Below are 20,494 nucleotides of genomic sequence, written 5' to 3'. Positions count from 1 at the left end.
GTTTTTAAACTACAGAAAAGGGTTGGAGGGGGATCAACTGCTCACATACATATTTAACCCCGTACTATTTTTATTTGCCTTTCACGTTTTTATTGGTTGTCGTTGGATGCTTACAAGTAACGATTTGAGCGATACTTGTAAAATGTCTATGCATTGGATATATATAAAGCTCCTAAGTGAACCGGATCACCTCCCTAAAATAAAATTTGCCTCTGCTAACCTTTGTTTTTTTTTAAACATCATATCTTTTAATTTTGTTGTTGTACGTGTAACCAAAGTCTTTCATATATAACGTCTTTAAAAAGAAGGTCGAAACTACAAATATTGAGAATTTTTGCCCGACAATAAGTTAAAATGATAACCGTTTTTAGTGTTCGCAAATAAATCTACTGATTGTCATTCAAATACCAATGAATCCATTTGAACTTACGATGTCCTTTCAAAATATAGAAAAAAATGCAAAATGTTAGATTTGCAATATGATATTTTTTTCACAACTGCTTTCAACAGCAATGTGTTTATGTACATAGATTTTTTATATTTTTTTCTTTATATCTCATGTATAAATATGAAACTGTATCAGGTATTTTATTAAGACAGGAATATCTAAAATCAACACCGTCTCTCAATCAATTAAAAATATAGGACAAGTTGGCAATACATTCTTACTTCAGGCCAACAGCCATATCCGAGCTTTGCCAATTTAATGCGATCATTAATGTGATTGTATTGTCTTTCCTGTTTTGAAATTAAGACGTGTCTAAAAGTCCTTAATGAGGATTACGTTGACGGAAACAAATATTACTGTCCATAAAATATTTATAAATTGTGTTATTTAGTAACTATACCCACACCGAGAGAGACACGTTCTGTGACAAACTATAAAAATCATTTACAAAACATTTTACGTTTTTTCCATTAAAATTTCATTATTGTAACGACTTCAATCGCAATTGTTTTATAATATGCAGAAAGTCTAGAACGATTATGACAACCACTGACACACCGGACAGTACCCCACAGAGGGAAATATGAGCAATCTAACTCTTAAATACATTAGTATCAGATGTTACGAATGTATTGAACAGTTTCCATGCTATTATAGTTTTATGAAGTTGATCTAGTTAGACTGAAAACCATCTGTCCATTCTCTACCAAGCTTTTCCTCATTCTTTTTAGTCTGATAAACTTCGCAAAAAATTGTATTAAATACAATAGCTACAATAAGAAAGGCTCGCTTTTGACTGATATTCAGAACTACGTATATGTCTTAACTGATAGATATATAATTAGATTGTGAAGGGTGTTCTAGCATTAGCACAATTTCATTCATGTAAAATCATATACTTTTTAAATGGTGTCCTTTATAAACAAATGCGTGTGCCATGCAGTTTGGAAAAAAAACCTTCGCTCAACTTGAAGGAATTTTCTGGAATCCTTCTTGACGTCACAAATATTATTTCTAGGTTCTTAGATTTAAAGGTGTATCCAATAGTGTGTTATCGTTGTTATATTATTTCTAGGTTCTTAGATTTAAAGGTGTATCCAATAGTGTGTTATCGTTGTTATATTATTTCTAGGTTCTTAGATTTAAAGGTGTATCCAATAGTGTGTTATCGTTGTTATATTATTTCTAGGTTCTTAGATTTAAAGGTGTATCCAATAGTGTGTTATCGTTGTTATATTATTTCTAGGTTCTTAGATTTAAAGGTGTATCCAATAGTGTGTTATCGTTGTTATATTATTTCTAGGTTCTTAGATTTAAAGGTGTATCCAATAGGGTGTTATCGTTGTTATATTATTTCTAGGTTCTTAGATTTAAAGGTGTATCCAATAGTGTGTTATCGTTGTTATATTATTTCTAGGTTCTTATATTTAAAGGTGTATCCAATAGTGTGTTATCGTTGTTTAGTCTGCAAATACTAAAACTTATCCAGATCATCTCGTGTAATCAAATAATTACTGACATTTAGTTCTAGTTTTTTTCATGTTTTATTTTATTAGGGTTGACTCCCTTTGCAGTTTTACATCCATAGTGTAATTTATCACTGTGTTCAATGGGATTTGATAAACAATTGGTCAAATTATGACAAGATTTCCGTGACCACGACACGTGTTTCTGGAATAACATTAACATAAAAAGGTGAACTCGAGACAGGAAGTTTAGAAAGCAGGAAACCGAATAGACCGATAAAGAACGGCAAAATTCTCGTGGAATTATGGTCCACCAACAATCACCAGCGAGATAGACTGAATGTGTCGATTGTCGCATTCCGTCATTTTTACCATAACAAAACAAATTGCAAAATATGTACAAAAGCATAAACTGTTTTTTTTTTCTCACGTGGTTGTTAAAGTTTTATATAATCGTGCATGGTTCATACTACTGAGTCTTCCAAACTGGACGGATATGATAATATTACCCAAAAGTGCAGTTAAATACGAACATAACAGTCATGTATAAGCATTTACTGCATTGAAATAAGTTATTCAAGTTAACATTTGTTCCCTTTTGGACAGTGGTTAATAACTTATCATTAAAGCATTCGATAATGCATAATCAATTAAATTCAACTAGAAAACTGTCATGTCAGCAAAATTCACGCTTCACACTTTTGTATAAGACACAAAATGCAATACAATTAATGATTCTTTTTCATTATTTTATAAATTTGACACTGACTATTCATTCAGGATGTGCAAAAGTCGTAGAACTGATCAAACCTGTCAGGATTGCAGAACAGTTCTAAATGACGACACTGGTAACCATTCAGTGTTATGATTATCGTTGATACAGCCACACGAGAAATGTTAAAACAGGACTGTAATGAGAAGATTTGAATATTTATTATATTCTTTTGACTTACAAAGAGTTTTAAAACTCTTCTATGGATGAAACTGACTAAACCAATTCTAGCCATTGAACCGACGAAATCAGCTCTAATCGTAGAACTATTCTAGTCGTAGAACTTTTTAGCCATAGAACTGTTCTTGTCGTAAAACTGACCAAAGATACGGTCAGTTCTAGTTGCATGTAGAACTGTCAAGATCAGTTCTAAGTAGAACTGTCTAAACCAGTTCTAGGTAGAACTGTTGGTCAGTTCTTGGTTTCAACTGTTCTAGCTAGAACTGTCTAAAAGGTGTCAGGATGACAGTTCTACATACTGTCCTAGAACAGTTTTCCTGACAGATTCTGACAGATCTGATGAGAGGTTTGAAGTGATCGCCACTGTAGGAAACTATTAACCGAATGTACAGTTTTAAACATAAGAAGATGTATAGACATTAACTTTATTGAGATAAGGTATTCAAGTCAACATTGGTTCCCTTTTGGATAACTGGTTAGTATATCTAAACATTAAAGCATTCGATAATGCAAATTCCAATCAACTTCAACAAGAAAACTGCCATGTCAGCAAAGACTCCACTTTAACACTTTTGTGTGAAGCACTTACACGGATGCATGCAATACAACATTGATTCAGGATGTGATATCGATAAAACTTAGTTTTGTTAAAATCCAAGCAAGGAATATTTCTGTGGCGTTTTCGTGGACAGCCTACAATTGTTGACAAAGATAACGATTTATGACAAGGACATAATTCCTATAAAATGATTTCTTTGAAAATCCTACCAAACAAAAGATGTATTTAAAAAATCTAATATTTTTTGACAACAAATAAATTTTGCCCACAATTTTGACATTAGGGATTAATTTGGAATCATTTTTTTATAACTTAATATTGTTTTTGTTTAAAAAAACTAATATACAAAGATGATTCTCAATTCAAGTCTTTATCACATTTTCTATCGAAATTGTTAACAAGAATGAAGGCGTCTTCAAAAGATAAATCAAAGACTATTTAGTACAACGATATGATACAGTTAAATTTTCTGAACTAAATATGTCGAGTACACGAAAACCAGTCCTGAAGAAACTTTGTTCATTTATAATAAAATATGAATACTTTTGTTTGTCCTCCTGGCTTGTGACTTTTATAACCTCTCTCCTTGTTTTATGTGTATTGTAAATAGTTATTGTTGTTATCTCTGTACTAATCTTATGCATTGGCTTCATGAGAATTATGATATATATTAACAGGGGGATATAGGGTATCATCAGCGTCAATTACTTATCAACCATCTTTATCCGAAAGCTATCCTATATAGATAGGTCTATGCCTGTTTAAACAAGGATCGGGATGACGATAGTTCTAGTTTTGTGTAGACGAAACGCGCGTCTTGCGTATTAAATTAAAAACCTGGTATATTTAATACCTAATACTCGTGTGTTTCTCTGTTCTATATGTTCTCCGGTTTATTTGCATTGTGGTCATGTCATGTAGTGTTGTCATTTAATGTTATTTTTAAAGGTTTGTCTAGCCACAAAATCAGGTTCAACCCACCATTTTTTCTTAAAATGTCCTGTAAAACGTCATTAAAATTGACATTGTTATATTATAGTTCGTTGCTGTGTGTGTTACATTTTAGTGTTGTCTTTCTGTTATGTCACAATTCTCCTCTGATATTTGATGTGTTTCCCTGTTTTAGTCTGTAACCCGGACTTGCTTTTTTTCTCAATCGATCTACGAATTTCGAACAGCGGTATTCTACTGTAGCCTTTATTTCTAACAAATAATAATGTGTTTGTGGTCATCAAACAAATGCATTCCAATTTTTGCATCCTAGAACAGGTCTTTAAAATTAAAGATAAAACAATAAGCTTTTCGAATAACAGTTCTGTGTACAATAACTACTTGTCCACGGCAATGAACTGACACAACTAGATGTTGGCATCCCGATTTTTCGGTGTCACTCGTTATTTTCGGTAATTTTTGTCATTCTTCAAACAAATAAATATAAAAGCAACCCTATATACTGTTTTCCCAAGTGCGTGCAAACATTTTATATATTCGTGCATGTTTAATACAATTGTGTCTCCCTAATTTGTAAGATAGGAAATTTTTACCAAAATCTGCATCACCAATTACATATATGAGAGCATGTTAAAGGCCACACGGTGACCTACATGTTTGTATAGTTGTTAACTTCCATGTCATTTGGTCTCTGGTTGAGAGTTGTCTCATTGGCAATTATATTACATCTTCTGATTTTTATATATATAGACATTTTCTATATTGAGATAAGGTATTCAAGGCAGCATTGTTCCCTTTTGGGTGCAATGTTAATTAATTGAAATCCAAGTAGAAAACTGTCATGTCAGGAAAGCTTTTGCACACTTTTGTCTGAGGCATACAAAACAATTCATAGTCATGGGTTGTCATTTTTTTTTATATTAATTTTGACATCAGCAATTGATCCAGAATGTTATCTCGATAAAATGAGTTCTGTTGAAATCCAAGTACTATAGGTATTTATGTTGCCATTGTCGTGGGAAGTCTACAATTTTTGACACAGATAAAAGTTAATGAAAAACAAAGTATGCCTAATTTACAAAATTATTTTTTCTTTGAAATCATAGCAAAAACAGATGTTTCTCAAAATTTATAAAAAATGTTTACAAACAATATGTTTTAACCGCAATTTTGACATTAGGGAACAATTTGGTGGGCGCATTATTCTTACTTAATAAAATTCTTATATGAAAAGAGGTTCTCAAAAGAGCGACCAAAGATACCAGAGAGACATTCAAACTCATAAGTCGGAAATTAACTGACAACGTCATGGCGAAAAAATAAAATGGACAACAGACGTGTTTTATCGTTTTTATCACATTTTGTTCTCCAAATTTCTCAAATAAACAAAAACGAACTTGTTCGGACATTCCTTTTAAGGATATTATCAACGTTGTGTATGAAAAGAAATAGAAAATTATTTGCAATAGTTTTAGCTTGTTTCACGACATACCGATAATTTAGCCAAATAGTACCAGACTGTTATTGTTGAAACATGATTTACAATATATGGTTTAAGTCATGTATGATATATAGACATCAAGCAAAAAAAAAAACAGGAAACAAAATAAAGATTTGGTATATCATGCGAAAATTTTACGATTGACTGTTTTGTGTTTTTTGTTGGTTTTTTTTCCTAGGCCTCTTATAGTTGATGTGTTTCTCGGTTTTAGTTAGTAACCCGGATTTGATTTCTCTCAATCGATTTATGAACTCTGAATACCAGTATACTATACTGTTGCCTTTATTTTTGTTTTACAGTTGACATTATGTTTTCATACATATTCGGGATAATGACAACATAATTATAAGCATTGGACTGATCCATCTGTAAGTTAAACAAAGTTTTTTTTCTGTGCTTAAATCTAGGTATCTATAATATGTCTTCTGTTGCTAAGTGTGTCGTTGGATTGTTGCCTTTTATTCGTTTACCACGCATAATCAATATATCTTAATGAAGTTTAAACTCTACAATGTATCTTTTAAAGTTTATGCTAGCATTTACTGCTACTGAATTTCTAACCAAGGTGGCAAATTACTTGCTTAGAGATCTAGTTTACTTTCCTATAATGATATAACACGTCCTTGAAACTTTGAATATAAAGTAAACCATGATTGATTTTTCCAAAGGATTGTTGTACTTTATTGCTTTATTGTGGCTATGCCTTTTGTATGCTAATTTCACATAACAACTATTGACATTTTTACTTATCGTGGTATCATTATATGGTTTCGAATTTTAAGTGTTGCTTCAAATACTGATTCGATTACATGATTTTAAAGTAAATCGAATACATTCATTTAAAATGTTGTTTATTTAAGAATGAATGGATTTTACAGCGTTAAGAGATGATTAACTTCCAATTGTACACTGTTTAATGTTACGAACTTCTTTGATACATTTTGTACATTCGAATCTATTTCAATACTCGTTTTAATTAATTTACATCTCCTTTTATTACATGAAGTAACACTGTTTGGATTGACAAACTCGTTTTGGTTTTAAACTTGATATAGTATTTAAAAATTGTGAGCTTTCATTAGCTCTTTTCTTGTCTTAATCGTTAGGCGCTACACTACTTTAATTGACAGGACAGACAGACAGAGTTGACGAGGAATATTCGGTATGAAAAAAAAGTGTTGATGCCCTTTTATATTGGAAGAACATTACGAGCAGCTTTCAAGTCATACTTTTCATGAAATGACATTTGTTTTCATGAAGATTTATCTGCATACCTGTATTCGTCGAGGGTATCATCTCTCGCGCTTCTGTATTGACACGAATAAGCATTGATATGGTCATAATTATAAATAATAACTGTTTACAAAACGTTGAAATTTTTAAATACTAAGGTTTTTCTACCTCAGGAATATATAACCTTAGCTGTATTTGGAAAAACGTTTAGGACTTTTTTGTCCTTTGTTATTCAATTCGTACTTTATTTGGCCTTTTTAACTTTTTTTCATTCAAACATCTCTGATGAGTCTTTGGTAGTCGAACCACGGGTATGGTGCAAATATAAAATTTCAGTTCTGGTATCTATGAAGTGTTTATTTACAACCACCGGGTCGATGCCACTGATGCCCCGAGGGTTTCGCCAGCTCAGTAGTCAGCACTTCTGTGTTGACATGATGAATCATTGATATGGTCAGAATTATAAATCAACTGTTTTAGTGACATGATAAACACAAATGTAACAACACCCTGTAAGTGCCTAAAATGAACTTAAATAAGTATATTATGTCTTCACGAGAGGCATCGAACAAATTGAAAACAAGTATGAAAAAATTATGTTATGAATTATAAGAAGGCTATTATTACGTAGGTAATATGGCCGACCGCACGAAATTCATTTTACATTGGTAAGTACGTTATTGCTATATGTTTTCCCCATTCTATAATGGTCACCTGACCTTATCCTGCCTATGACGGAATTTCTTTTGCCTTTTTACCCCGGTCTTTGACTCTATGTAACCAAATGTATGCATCAGTATTTTTACATTCTTTTGTTTTACCATTCCTGTGTGTCTCCTAGAAAGATTCAATATTCTGATTAACCCTTCAACATTTTTTCTAATTTGTGGATTTTATTAATACGACATTCAAATGTTCATTGGCTCCAATATTTGAATGTGATCATAAAAATGTTGCCATATTGACCTTCTGTCCGCCAGATATACCCATATTTCATTAATTCCAATAAAGTTACCCTTTTCTTTTAGTGATGGTCCAAATTACACGACATTTCTGTCGGTCATAATGACCAGGTACTATTGTAAGTCTTGTTTATTGGATTTGTCGCATAGTTGACCTCGTCCTCAGTAAATGTGCATGCGAAATTAGTCACTTGAAGTCAATCAAAAATCAATCAAATAATCATCCGTTATTTTTTTCATATGGCTGTGTTCGTTCAAAATCATGTTACTAAACATAAAATTTTACTTTTTATCCAAGCAATTACATAAAGTCATTGTTTTCCCATAATTCTTTATACTGATAAAATTTCCTATAGATAATGCTAAAATAGTTTAACCTTGTTGGAAAAAAGTAACAGATCTTACACTGAATTTATCAATGATATGAATACATGGATTCAATAAAGTGATATTATTCAAATAATTGTATAGAAAATCCGATAAAATTCACTTATTTGATTGACGTCCCGATGAACAACCCACAGACGGCCACACGCGGTTACCTGCAATAAGATTTTTAACGCCTCAAATGAATTTTATCGATATTGTTTGTTGATTGGCTGTCGGTTGCAGAAGCAGAAGTCCCGCGTGCAGTTGTCGTGTGCTGCTGTTAATCAGTTTTACTTTATAATCATTACAGGTCGTAGCAATATTAAGATCCATGGATTTTTAAACAAAGGTGAATAAAAAGTTATTACTGTTAGGTGATATTTGTGTAACCGGATTACCTATGTAAGTTTTCTCAGCTGGATTTTTACCTCAAGTTTCAAATATATCCGTTTTTATACAACGGGATCTTAAGGTATGTTTACTTATCAAATATTATTGAGATACAGACCAGGCGAAAAGAATTAGAGAAATGTGAAAACTATTTAAATAATTTATCACCTTTCAATACTTTTAATGAGCTTTTATTAAAATTTCAATACTGATGAAATTCGAGTATTCTTTTAAACGTAAAATGACATATTTAATGGGTTAGAGTTTAGTTAATTGAAATTGAAGTCTTAAATTGTAAAATATAATAAGTATTGACAGGAAATGAATGCATCTAGCACCTATGAGGTTTTAAAGGCTAAAAAATCAATCAAGAGAAATTATTTATGGCATTGTTCAAGTTATTTTAAATTGAATTTTACTTAATGTTAGAATATGATGAATAAAATTTTAATACTTGGTACATAATCATTGACTTTAGTGTTATAATTTGAAACTTGCATTTAATTTTAATAGGTAAATTACAATTGCATATAATACATGTCAAATAAGATTGATTGCATATTTAATGGAATTTCGTTATAGATTGGGCTAATAAATACAAATTTCTGTGATCGACAGTCGTTCTATTTTTAAATTAATTTAGTGACGCCAGCTCAGCTTGTTGTTTCTCCTTAAGAGGAAATTGACCACTTAATTTTTTAAGATTTGCACTATATCAGTCCGATATGAATGAGAAAATACTACATAGTGGGAAAACTTTATCGTTTTATCAGATCGTACAAGAGGTTGTTAAATGCACTTCAAATTACATATCAGACTAACCTATTCAGTAAGTACAAATGTTCTTATTACTATAGTGAAAAACTACTAGTTTACATCTAGTATACCAACCGTATTTTCTTCATAATATCACATTGACTTTTAAAAAGGAAGCAAAGAAAGAAAGTAAAACATCTTTTCGTTTATTTCATTTTTTTAAATTTGTACATCCTATTGCAAAAAAAACCGTCTGCACTTTACAACTTTAGACCCACAACAACATATGCAGAACATTAAACGGTCTTTATCATACTTGTATAATCGTTTTATAATGCATGTAATTTGATGCAAAATATTGTATGTGTAACAATATCTGCCAACATGGGTGAAAATTTATGCTAGATATAAATGATCATAATATGACTGTACAATTCATTCAAAAGGACATTGACCATGTCAATAGCATACTGAAGTAATTTAGTCTAAAAAAATCATCAAAACATCCTACCAGTAACCTAAATACACGATTAAGAAAATAAAGAAAATGAAAGAGAGTCAATGTATGCAAGAAGAAATTACAATGTATGAGCAGGATATTTTATTTTTACACCCCTAAATACTTATTCACTAAATAAATGTTTAGATTCTTAAAAGTTTTATGTAAATTTTCCTTAGTCCCCATCAAATTTATTACCTTATTTACATGAAGTGGTATGTTTATGACTAAACTGTACATGTTACATGTGATGCATTAGTATAGATACGTATATAATTTTTATGAAATTGTAAAATAAATAAAATATGAAACTTATAATGTCAAAATACACCCAGTTCAGTACCAATCTGGTTGGTTGTGTTAAAGTGCCCTTTCAGACAACTAGTACCCTTGGCCTTTTATCCTGAGACTCGAGCAGGAAATCTTGTGTTACTGCTCTTACATTTCTTGATACGATTTTTAGTCCTTAACAGTCTTGCATATGCAAGGCTTTATAATTCACTTAAGTACCGAAACTATAAATGCAGAATAAGCTTCGTGTCGTTATATGAACCATTCTACACCACGAAGTATCAGAGCTCTGACTAGTATCAGAAAAATCTCGTCCACATAAAAAAGTTATTTTGTTTATTTTCTATTATCGCTTTTCTTTGTAAAATTGTATTTTTATTAACGATTTTTATCAGATGATTATAACTGTCACTATAAAACCATCAGAAGGGTTTTTATAAGATAAATGATTATAAATATAAATAAAGTAAGGTATTGTAAAAGGTGACGACATAAAACTTAGGAATTTAAAACCAGTAAATATCCATTTAAAGCTAACTATGTGAAGCAAATATTTGAGGGTTGAATAATAATTAATAGAAAGAAGAACGTATAATTTTGTTTTCAAATCAATCCTAATACAGATACTATCGGACACATGACAATGGTTAACAAAATGATAATGGAAAACGTTTGCCAAAAGTCGCTGTCATTTTCTATTATTAAAGAAAGTCTTTAAACAATCCATTTTGCATTATCAAGTCACCTTAACATAACAGTAATAGATGTATTGAAAATATAGCGATTGCCCCTGGAAATGAAACGTTCGATACAGAATTGTGTCTCAACAAATTAATAAAAATCAGTGTGATGTCTTTGACTATTTCTAATTGCATTACATTTGAGTATACTAATCTGTACGTATCTCGCTCAAAGGCGATAATAATGATATATTGACTGGTCACTAGAGTCAATTATCGCCCTATTAATAGGGGAGATAAGTCATGGTAATATCGCTCAATTTGTTTGGCCTCAGGGGAGGTTAATAGGCTTCAAGCCAGCTGTCAAACTCGTAAACAGAGATTTTAAATGAAATGAAAATAAATCTGACAAAGCAGAACATTCGAACGGATAAGCTAGCTTGTTTATAGTCATTAGCTACAATAGCAATTTGTACAACAAACTTTGATTAAACGAGATTAATTTCTGCTTTGTTAAAAGTATCCGGGCATGCAGGAATGTGAAATCTAAATGTCTTCCTTGAAGCCTTAATTTACTTAATACAATGGTAATTTAACGGGGAATAATGCTTTTACACTTCACTTTGATCGTACTAAACATGCTTCTAAAACATTAACGATACAAGTGCAAACAAAGAAATTGTTTTCAAGTTGATTAGTGTATATGTATTTTTTATTCAAATTTTGCCATTTAGAAGAAAAAAACTTTGGGATATATGATATATTCGCTGCTAACGAGTTTTCAGTGTAGGAGGTCTTTTCCATCATGAATAGAAGTACACATAGTATTATTTTCTGCAACCTGTCATTTCTTCGTTGATGCAATTTTTTTTACAGGGCGCTTTTTGTATTTTGGGTTTGTTTAATGATTTAAATTTTCAAATCAAAACAAAACTGTAATGAAATGCTTTGTAAAAAAAGCACGTTGTGATCGGATTTTGGCTTTGGATTACATCTGTCAAAAATAATAGAATCCTGTATCTATCAGTTCTGACAGCGTTGCAATCAAACACGCCATTTGTCATCCTTAAATATAAAATGGCTGCATTATCATCAGTTTCATTGACTCTTTGCCCGGAAGAGAGGATTTTTACTGTGACATTTGTATGTATTACGTTAACAAGAAATGAGTTTTCCTCTCTGTTAATGCTCTCGCTAAGCGATGTCAATTTATAGCTGAAATGACATGAAATATTCATGCAACAAGGGTAACGATAAGACGTGTATATGTTAATAGTTCGTGTCGGGCAGCAAGCCACCGACCTCAACGATTGTACTTTTATATCACTATTGCAATGATGGATGTGTATATTTTTTTATTGATTGTGGCTGGCGAGTCCCTCACATTCGACAAAGTCGAACGGATTCGCAATCCCACTCGTTAAAAGTCTTTCTCAAGAGAAGTTAATCAAATGAAAGAAGAAGGGTATGTTTCCCTTCATTTTGTTTTACTCATCTTTGGTTACTAGAACATGTATATACGTTTTGATAAATGGTGTATAGATGCTCCCTTTTACTAAAATCATCTTAATCGTTCATTAAGTACGTCATCGTTTTCTGTATTTTTTTCTATTATATTTTGACATTCTATATAACAATATTGCGATGTCCATTAAACTTTCTTTTCTTCGTATTCATAGACGTGTTGCACAGCACAAACATACCCCAATTTTAATTTTAACTATTATAAGCAAAAGTGTCAGTGGCGTAGCTGGGTCATTTTTACGTGTACGCCCGAACCTTGGCGAGGGATATGAGGGGTGCCAACCGCTCAATGTCAAAGCACCTGTTGGTAGTGGATTCGAAAGGGACGAAGGCCCCGAAAGCTATCGAGGATGAGATACCATAATTATTCCTGTCAGTAAAAAATCATTGATATCAACATACTTTTGAATTTAAATGGTTTATTTTTTTTTGGTTAAATTTTGTAATATGTTAACTTATTCATGGTGTTAAACTAGAAGCTAGCCTAATGGTCGTTGGTTTTAGAAAAAAACGTCCAAACCAATATTACTTTTAAATAAGTTTAAAGGGTGCCGTGAGTGAGCATACAATCAACAAAAGCAGATTTTTATGAACACGAAAAAAAAAAAATTCTAAGAGGTGCAATATAAAAAAATCTGGAACACCTAGGATTTCTTCCCACAAAAAGTGAATCAATTTATCATTCCTTTAAAGGGATATTTAAAAAATCTAAAATTTTCTTTTGATATTTTTTTTCTTGATCTGGAATATTTCACGACAATCTATGAAGGTTTATAAATTGAGCATGTAAAATAATTAATTGCGTAAAGAAGAGTCCGGCTATCTGTCAATCAGAAAAGAACCGAAAAATGAACGAAAACAAATGCTTTCAAAATTTTAGCTTTAAACATTAGTAATAGAAAAAGCTTCGGCATTTGCATAAATTTCGATGAAGGTTCGACAAGTAGTTAATGTAATTGAGAAATAACAAAATATAAGCCCAAACTGTGACCACTTATTAATTGCAGAAAGAAATACATTTTGTCCTTAAAATAAGAGAAAATAAAAGATATATAATTGCATTATTATATTGCTCTGAATACTCTTTTGATCATAAACAGTTTCTGTACAACTTTCGTAAAATTTCACGGAGAGTCATTCAAAAGACTTTATCCGCATTCGGAACCTAAATATTGACGACGCTTTGTCTCGCTTATGGGACATAAATCACAGGCTCGACAAAAATACAAACAGCATATCGAATCTGAGCAGATAGTGAATTGCTTTAAATATAAGAAAAGTATGTAGAATTCCTAGTGGATTCAGATTTTTACAAAAGATACGAACAAATATATTAAATGATCTATTTGAGTATATTTAGTCCCTTTTTATTCAAAATTACAATCCATTAAAAAAAAGAATCATAAGGCTGATGTGCTTTTGACTAGTTTTTCTTATTCTATGTCGATTATTTGTTTTATTTTCAAAATTCAAGTGTACGCCCGGGCGTTTTGACGTAAACGTAGCTACGCGCATGAGTGTAATATATACTAGGATATTTGTAACTGTTCTAAATCCTTGTTATGTATTCTATGTATACATCTTCTATTGCTGTTGTCTGTTCTATGGTCGGGTTGTTGTCTCTTTGACACATTCCGCTTTTCCATTCTCAATCTTATCTTCTATTGATACATGTATGCGATGAATGATTCAAATACAATATCATATAAATTAAAGAAAATTTGAACGTTAAGCCTTCAATTAACAAAACAAAGATACCACCCTTCATTCTCTGCTTCTGATATAGGATTTAATTTCAATCTTATCTAAAATAAACCAGAAATAATTGAAAATTACTTATTACATAATATCGAGAAAATATAGGAAGTTATATAAGAATAAAATAAATCAGAAAACTATACACAAAAGAAATAAACAGCCTAAGTTCTACGTTCACAGATGCTTTACTTTATTATAAAAGAGTAAACATGTCAGACCTTAAGTCTTATTAATCATTTGCTGTACTGATTGTTTTGGGTATATAAAGCTATTTCCTCAGCCAGCTTTTAATTTTGCAGCTAAATTTTAATGAATTAGTTGAATTTAACCTCCGTAATTATAGATCATCCTCCCGAGTGCATATAGATCGTAGACACGTCTTTAGTTTTAACTGATTCAGGAAGTTTTGTTGCGAATTTAATATACAATTGCCCCATGTACAACATCACACAGACTGTTTTATCTTCTTTTGATGGTAACTTCCAATTGGTTATTGCAGAATTTCAAGTCGCCCGTGACAAAATCGTAAGGGCTATTATATACTATGTAGACTTTCTCCAAGACGCAAAAGCTGTATATAACCGTCGTTATTTTAGACATACGAGTGCCGTCAAAGGTGGCTTTTCAAATCTAATCAGAGCAATAAGCTTCATAAATACTTGCATGCTAGCTACAGATAAAACAGGGAAAACATTTATTAGACATACCACAAATAACTATATACGTACATAAAATAGCTAATAAAGTGTTTCTGAACAAAAGGCTTTCTGATACAATACAGCAACAATCAATCATCCTCAGTGGCTTTGATCAGAAAGAACTGTATCATATCCTTCTGGGAATCCTTCCGCGTATTAATAATGCAATACTTGTTACTATTAACTGCTTCGAAAATCTAGAGCGTTCTATACTGCAACGAGGTTCCTAAAACCATATATCACTTATACATAATTAAATGTAGTTTTGCACGAATAGTTAGATTATCGAAAATGTGAATTATTCAACACATACCTTTGATGTTTCTATATTTTTATCAGAATGTATTTAACAAAAATCTCACCTATTTATAAAGCATTAGTTAAATATTAATGTCGATCTTGATATAACACATAGTAAAACTTGTACATTATAGTAATTAGATATGTTATGTTTTATAATATTCAACAAAACAACTATAAATGACTATTAAAAACCCAGTAACTTGCTACTTATTCAATATATATATATATATATAATTCATATTTCTAGATTCAGCTAATATATTTTTTATAACACTCCGTCGGCAAAACCAATTAAATGCAATAACACATCAACAATGTTCCCACGGATTTTTTTTGTTGTTGCTCGACTGGTTTCTTGGATTCCTAAATATTATAAATATTGGTTTGATAAGTTTTTCGCAGAAAAAAAAAGTTTTGGGCGGATGTGTTTTAAATAAAATTTATGAATGGCTACTAAAATGATAGAAATAGTTTCTGCATTCACAAACCTATAAGTAAAAGTGTATAACCTATGCACCACTAAATATAATGATTTTTACCTAATTCCTAGCACGATTATCGGTAATAAACTGACCCCTGGGATTTCTGACGATTGATCTTAGCAAAAAAGAAGATAAAATAGACTTTAAGAGTCTATTGAGCGGAAGAAAAATATGAAAATTACGAAACAGTAATAGAAAGCCACAGAGAACATCAAACAACATTTAATGTCAGACTATATACAACATGTAGCTTACAGACAATGTTATTCATTGTGATCATACCACACATTTTTGCCTGTTGTGTCGAAGAGATCAGTCTGAGGTATCAAGCTGGAACTATTCTGCACATCAAGCATTAGTAGTACATAAAATATTACCAAATATCTGCTGTTTGTTATTTTGTGATACAACCTGCATTCCGAACAGATGTATTTGTATTTAAAGCGAATGACAAGTAATGGTTTTACTTTACACATAAATACTTTTTCAGAAATTGTTTATATTGTGTTTTCTTAAACGATTGTTCGTTTCCATGCATTATACTGTTTTTGTTGACCTACATGTATATAATCACGCGCTATAGTAATACATAATGAATATGATAATAAGCATCGATCGCTAAATTATGAGGTTTGAAATATATTTCAATGGAATGCACTGATAGTGGCCACTGGTTGTTAAGCAATCACCAAAAATTAATAAAATAGCCTTCATTAAACACACAAGTTCTTTGATATAGTATTAACGTATATATAGAGATATATAATTCTTTATTTGTCTATGATCTTTCTGCAACTGCAGTAAAACAAGTCATAATTGAAATAATTATTTTTATCGAACAATTTGGTTCTCAACCTACCCCCATTTGAAAGAGTGCATTGCGTTAGAGTTATTTTAGCTTAATATAATCTTTTTAATTCCTAAAAAGCATGGAAATTTCTTGTTGTTTGCTTAAAGTACATCGGTAATATCATTCAAACCAATATCGTTATGCTATCATAGATGACCGACATTGGACGGGAAGAACTTAAATACAAAATATGAGGAAAAGATATGGATCTAATAGGAAATCAAATATTGGAAGCCAACATCTATTGATATCATCAGTGCTTCAAAAAACTCTCTGATTAATCCGCGCCATCAGTTATCACGAACTATCTTGATTAGACTTTCGGAAAGCAATATCGATGAACATATACCATATCAAAATTACATTGTGCAATAAAAGCGGAGAAATATTAAAGCAAAAAAACGTTAAAGTTATTTACATGTCTATCGCGTAATTTTGACAAATGGAACAATTAAATACTTTATTCGAGTTGAGATGTATAGTGGAAATTGTTTGCCTTAATGAAATAACTTGGTGAATTTTTATTAGGTTCTCAATGGTAAAATACCAATTGATTGATTCTTGTTTGTTGATAAATACTTCGTTTGCTCTACAATGTCGTTGATAAAATAAATTAGAATGTATTGAACAACAAAATTGAAAAACAAATTATTGAATCTTGAAATTTACAATAGAACGTAGGTTGCAACACAAAAGTCAACATGCCTTTTTCAAGTGGTTGTCAAATATGTTTGTCATTCGAACGCCCCCTTACATGTATTGAATAATAATATTTATCATTGAGTATTTAATCGGCCCAGTATTCAAGTGTTTCTATATACTGTCATGATTTATAACAAAACGTGCTTAAATCTCCGTCGATTTTAGAAATCATAAAAAAATAAGGTTCCAACTCCGGCAGGCAACGTTGACCGTAGGTGCACGAGTTTTTGCTATTTTGGGGGTCTATTTAGTCATGTAACGTTAACATCTTGGTGGCACCAAAATGTTAATGGGTTGTTTTCATTCACTAGCCTTCCACTAAAATACCTGTAATATTGCGACTGAATTATAAAGTCAATCAACCTCTCGAGAACTGCGAATACAGGTCGACGGCTGGAAGATTCAATCAACGAGAGCTCATACATATGCATGAGAAGTTATTTACTTTAGTACGTTGTCTGTTGTTTCGTAATACCCCAAGTATTCGATTACCGAAATTTGATATTTTAAGTGAAGCGTTTTGACAGTTTGTAGCTTGTGCTGTGTTGACAAACTATTAATAATTGCTCACTGAAACGAACATTTTAGTTTCCGTCGCAAGTTTTAAAGTTCAGCATGCATAGCACCAATATATAAGTTTGATAATCTTTTTCATTTGAATTAGGCATACAATTGCTGAAGCTACCTTCTTTCGTAAATATCGTCCGATATATTACATATCTACGGGACATGATCAATGGCAAGAACTAATCATAAATGTTTGAAAAAATGGTCTTAAACCAGTTTCTTTTACTAGTGTTAAATTTGATAACCTACTGCGCATTACTCTATTAGTCATGCTTGTAGAAAAAAAAATGCGGAACTTTTTTCTTGAAATAAGGTTATAAGTTTTGACCTTTTTCGTGCGCAATATTTTAATGAAGAGAATCGTGGGTGGTACACTAGAATAAACTCTGAAATCTGGCTTCGTGGTTTAGAACAGTATCTGCTACATCAATCTACTATAGTATATATATATATTATTGTTAAAACAAGAAATGTACAACAAAGAATGTATTTCGTTTTTACCTCGTATACTGAAAGAGACACAAATGAAGCGTAAACAAAAGATAAGAGGCAGTGGAAATGACATTTACAAAATGATAATTTCATAAGGTATATACCATGTACCAAAGCGAGTTGTGTAGATAAGTAATTCGTTTTTTTTTCTAAACCTGTTGATGATCATTTCGTGAAGCATTTAAAGATCAAAATGATTTCCTTTATACTGTTTATTAGACGTAACCTTCTTTAATTAATATTGCTGATATAATGAGCTGAAACAAGACATTAACATATTGAAGATTGCCAGTTAAACGTAAAATAACAAAAATACCGAACTCGAAGGAAATTCAAATCTGAAAGTCTCTTATCATATGAATATGACTAGATAAAATTAAGCTCTTACTAACACATCAAGCGAGTGGAACTTTCTCTCGCATAGTAGGGCATATTGCCACTGCTAAAGATCAGTTGCGATAAACATTGTAATACGCTATAATTGTATTCCGCAAACAAGGGAAATATGTGGTCATATTGGACAAATTCACCTAATCGACTATTATATATAGCGTATTGATGGCTTACGATAAAGCAGTTAATGATTCATGTGGTTGCTTTTATATTTTGTCACTCAATTTGAACAAACAAGAGTAATTATTTGAAATACAAATGACTACAACTTTGAGGAAAAGCAATAATTTTACATACATTCAATGATAGGAATAGAGAAATCAGTTTTTTTTTATTATAAAAATTGATTGCTGAGATAGGACAGGCAGTGAATACTTCTTAGGTAAACATGCTTATAATTTATTTTTTTACTAAAAGAAACAATGCTCCTTCCACAGAATGTCTTTACGAAATGTAATTATTTGACAAATTACAAGTTTAAATTGAATTTGTCTTAATTTAATTTTTTCATTACAGTAATATCATTAACATGACAAGAGTTACCGTAAAAATCGCTTTTCGGTTTATTCTTATCTTAACGAGGTCACAAGACGGTGCTAAGCCAATAAAGGCGACAGTGATCACATGGTAAAAGTTAAATATTAGTAAAATTTTAGTTTAATCCTACCACGTTTTAAAATTTAAAGTATTTATGCAGGATTAAATCCCGATACAATCTTTATGTAATATTTAAAGATAAGATAAAAACCCTGATTAACAAATGTTTAGACTGAGTAATAGGCCGATTAAATAGCTTATTATTATCAATGATAAACACCGTGGCGTTAAAGGAAGCATGCCTACCAACTGATCAACAGATAATTGGATATGGACTTTGGCATGAGTTATCTACCTTGACAATTACATTACCGATTCCTAGCTTTGATCGCACTTACAATTAGTGGTCAATTAAATCCAGTAAATAGAAGAACGGAAAAATCTCATCTCTTTTATTACTGAACCTAATCCATGTTATACCAATTATATAATTCTGTCAATTACATAAAGTTTGTGTCAAATGTTTTCCTGAACGAAGCTAATAAAACCGTTTTTAATCAAAATCATATCGAGCAGCACTAATTGGCACTGAAACCTTGCTGTTTATTAAGTTCTGTTAGATATTGGCTAATCATAATGAACGTTAGACTGTATTCTTACAGCTGGTGCAAAATCTATATCGAATGGACCATTTTAATTATAATAAAATTATCACTTTTAAAATTACAACTATTAGAAATTTAATTAAAACAAACTGTATGAACCAAGTCCTAGCAGGAATTCACCAACAACAAGTACATTTAACAATACGAAAATATCCCAAGTTTAGTACTTGTAGTACATCCATTTTGGTTTCATTTAGTTATTTTTTAGTTATAGAAAGTTGTAACATTGGCTCTTCGGGTTCACTTCGGTAGAATTTCTTTAAAAAAAACCTGGTAGCTTCTGGGTTCAAATGCATAAGTGCTTTTAGATATATATTATAAACACTACAAACGAATGTTACGGCATTTGTATCACTCGCACGAACAACGTTGTTCTTTACAAACTACTATTATCATTGAATGCTTCCACCTGTTATGACATTTGATCACCCTTATAATAAACAGTTTTGATCTGTCTTAAACAGCG

General features: G+C 31.2%; 1 protein-coding gene across 10 annotated transcripts in view; it reads left to right on the top strand.

The window, feature by feature from the left end:
• Positions 1-20,494, top strand: part of LOC139519605 (zwei Ig domain protein zig-8-like) — a 92,432-nt gene that overhangs the window by 16,393 nt on the left and 55,545 nt on the right. The window contains exon 1 of one of the 10 annotated variants that reach the window (XM_071311786.1): positions 8,442-8,913. The exons of 2 other annotated variants lie outside the window; for them this stretch is intronic. The gene's annotated coding sequence lies outside the window, so the exon portion shown is untranslated. Of the gene's footprint in view, positions 1-8,441; positions 8,914-9,430; positions 9,661-20,494 lie in introns of those variants that run through there. 7 more of the 10 variants (XM_071311793.1, XM_071311791.1, XM_071311788.1 and 4 more) reach the window with 7 other exon arrangements.

Source organism: Mytilus edulis, chromosome 4 (assembly GCF_963676685.1).
Source record: "Mytilus edulis chromosome 4, xbMytEdul2.2, whole genome shotgun sequence".
NCBI classification, from domain to species: domain Eukaryota; kingdom Metazoa; phylum Mollusca; class Bivalvia; order Mytilida; family Mytilidae; genus Mytilus; species Mytilus edulis.
This window is presented reverse-complemented; position numbering and strand designations above follow the sequence as displayed.